At 37.6% G+C, this 3,621-nt stretch overlaps 1 protein-coding gene across 1 annotated transcript in view; it reads left to right on the plus strand.

Moving 5' to 3' along the window:
* The first annotated feature begins 3,015 nt into the window (after window positions 1-3,015).
* LOC139965649 (uncharacterized) overlaps window positions 3,016-3,621 on the plus strand; it is a 76,797-nt gene continuing 76,191 nt past the window's right edge. The window contains exon 1 of the mRNA XM_071968244.1: window positions 3,016-3,621. This exon is cut by the window's right edge and continues 680 nt beyond it. The gene's annotated coding sequence lies outside the window, so the exon portion shown is untranslated.

Consider the following 3,621-nt stretch of genomic DNA (forward strand, 5'->3'; position numbering starts at 1 on the left):
TTTCTATATTGGTTGTCCATAGATGCAATTTTGTACAACATTATGGGTATGTTTTGAAGTGAGTTTATTCACGAGAAATGTGAATTTTCAAATTCTGAACAAATATGGGTCTTAAAACCTTGAAAAGTGGGGCTGACGGGTATTGTGGGCCGCGACGTAGAATCACCTACAAAAGCAAAGACCCACAGGAGATACGATCAGGTCGAACATGATGTGTGCCGGGTTGACAATCTTCAAAAGGTTATGGATGGAAAAAAAACTATTAGGAAATACTTAGTTTCTCAGAGAAAAAGTTTACATCTGGTTGGTCATTTCAAGCCCGAGAAGTGCCGTTTCCGGTGATCTGGGGGGTTTCAAAACAAGAAATTTTCTTGTACGCTGCGCGCCAACCGATGGTGGCGCTCCGCTTAGATAGTAATTCGCGCCCCCCGGGTTGGAAAATCCTGGATACGCGCCTGATATATATATATATACATATATATATATATATATATATATATATATATATATTTATTTATATATATATATATATATAAGCCAATGGGACATCGACAATGTGATTTGATCGACATTCACGCTACCCTCAGGTGGAGAAATGGCGGGGTCTTATAGAAAATAGGCGGAGCCACAGACTACCCTCAGGTCGAGAAAAAAAATAATAAGCGTTAACCCCCGTGCAAGATATGAATAATTCAGTGCACTGAGCTGGAGCTCACCTCTGGAGCTAGCGCTGCCCGCCTGATCATAGATCTCAGTCTATATTCAAAAATGTAAGGACGCCACTGTAGGCATTATGCTAGACACTACATGGTTCGCATACAACAAGGTCTCGAAACACTTCTTAAATGTACCAAAATGATTTCATCTCGCGATGAATGTCATAATTCTCAAAATACTCGTGTAAATTCAAAGACGATAAGTATTATAGGAAGAAACAGCAAGCTTTGCGTAAAATTGATATAATTAATGAACTACAGTAAATGGCTTAAGCAAGCCACCGTAATATTGAAACTCTCTTGACGTGTTTGCAGAACGATTGATCGAACATGTACAGTTTATAAGCTAATTGTTCCCAGACCAAATCTATTTGTGGTCCTACACACACAATTTAGGATAAATTGCATTTACATTCTCTTTGTGTTGCTGGGAAATCGTGTCAGATCGCTGATATTGTACTATTACAGTAACGCACCCTTACATTTTCCATGTTTCCATAAAGGTTTGAGGGACATATGAATAATGGATGTGAAATATGTTCTATCAGTTAGTGGCATACTTTTATTCCCGTGTTCTTGTAAGTATAAACTAATGAACTCTAGTCTAAATTTAATGTCTAACTCTAAGGAGTAAGGGACGTATGACTGTTACTTGTTAGGCCTAACTTAGGCCCTATATACGCCGAATAGGATTTTTTTTTACCAAGTCTAAGATCACGCTGAGGACTAATATACAGGATCGTTATTTAATGAGGCCATGACATGTAAAATCCAACTAAACGAGATTAAGTACCTCTGAATCTATGAGAAAATCTATGTTCAAAGCTATTCTCATCACCTTTAAATCCTCAAGGACTAATTAGAAATGAACGTTTTAATATTTGCATCCGAAAACAGACCTCTGCAAACTGAGATTTCAAAATAACACAACGATAACGTCATATTCAGGGCTGCCAGATGCAACCAAAGGTTTACGGCCAAATCATTGATTTTTTTATTGCCAAATCGGCCAAATTTATATGGAAAATTCGGCCAAATTCAGCCAAATTTTAACACGTGGAACAGGAATCCTCCAGTGGGGCAAATGGCGATCCTTTTGAGGAAGTGCGACCGAGCACTAGTACTAGTAGTACTAGTATTAGCGTTACTACACTGAAGCCGCAATAGACGAAGAAATGTTGCTGTATCATCTAAATTAACACCTCCTTCATTGCCCTATTGTGTAGTAATAAGCTATAAGGTTAGCTTCAGAAGGGATGGGTTACATCTTGTGAAAAATCTCAGTGCGCCAATTAATTTCTGGAATAGGCCTATGCTGGGTCAGTTAGTTATGGCAATAATATTTCTTATTCGTATTTCAGGAAAACCAATTTTTGTTCAGGAGGTAGTGGGGATGATAGCGATAGGTCAAAATAAGTAGTTAAAATGATTATATTCCAAAGGGTGTTTAAAACCTCACAGTCATTGAGTCAAAAATTCACACAACGTAGTTCAAATCTTAAATCATAAATCAAACAAAGTTTATTCAACATCAGTTCTAGACAGTCATTCTGAACAAGCCCGTGACTATACCAACATCAACAACAATCAGCGGTTGCAGTCATATGTGCAATACGGATTCAATAATACACAATAATGAAAATCATCAATGAGCTACAGTGTATAACCTTAAACAAAATCAATAATCATGGAACACTGCAAATATCCATAAACACAGTTAAAGCATATTCAAAATACTAACACCATTATTTTCTCCTTGCATTATATGACATAAAAATAAAACTGTACTATCTATAGACAATATCATTCTTAAATTACACTGATGTAATTTGTGACATCAAAGGAGGTTTAAGGAAAAACTTACATGAAATTTTGGCTTTAAGCCTACAAAAGATATACATGTCCATCGCCATCAATGTTAAAGTAAATAGAATAGAGGGTAATTTAAACCAAGAAACACTTCACGACCAACTCAAATGCAACAATGTTACCCATTCACGACCACACGTACAACACTGACGCGCAACGTGAAACACAGCATCACACACATTCAAACAATCGGAGACCATTTACAGGGTTGAGGGCTGAGTTTCTGAAGAAAGATTGTAAAACAAACCACCTGCTGCTGAAGAAACAAAGTCTAAACATTCAAGAGTTCCGCTGCCTCCATTGGTCTTTATAATGACTTTCTGTCAAATATCATAGGAGATATGGATATTTTGGCTTCCAGACAAAAAGAACCACTCAGGCAAACATGTCTGGGAGGTAAATGCTCCTAAAAAGGTCAATCCCCGTTCACTTACGCACATATTACATGACATCACAGCCAATACATGTGTCCAAATGCTTCAATACATGCCTCTTCTTTTCATTGTTGATGTTGGGTCTGGAACATGACCATTTCGTCCTTAATTAAATCTTGAATTTCACTATACCATCACTGAGGGAACCCTGACGGATTAATGATCCAACATAATCGTAGAGTAGAAAAGTTGTTTCTGTAGGTATTTCTGAACCAAGGCTTCCTAATTGAGTTTTCTCCTGGCAACTTGAATCCAGTATACTGACCATTGGCTGGAAACTCACTTCTGATCCTATAAACTGTGCATGATGGCAGCACAACCCTGATGTGTCCTGCTAGTAAATGTGGGCCCATGATGTCCACAATAACAAGCAGCGATACAATGTACAGTTATGGTTACATTTTTAGTGAATTTATACCTTCCATGTTTCATGAAACATTCTTTACAGCCTTTCAGACAATTGATTTGCAAAACTCCAGGACTAAGTACTAGACTTATAATGAGTATAAAATGACACATGCCTACCTAACATGGCTGCATTATGCAGTTTTCACCCCCGAGCCAAACTTTCAGTCTTCAACCAACCCTACTAGTAGTAGTAC

The sequence above is a fragment of the Apostichopus japonicus genome, chromosome 3 (assembly GCF_037975245.1).
Source record: "Apostichopus japonicus isolate 1M-3 chromosome 3, ASM3797524v1, whole genome shotgun sequence".
Taxonomy (NCBI): Eukaryota; Metazoa; Echinodermata; class Holothuroidea; order Aspidochirotida; family Stichopodidae; genus Apostichopus; species Apostichopus japonicus.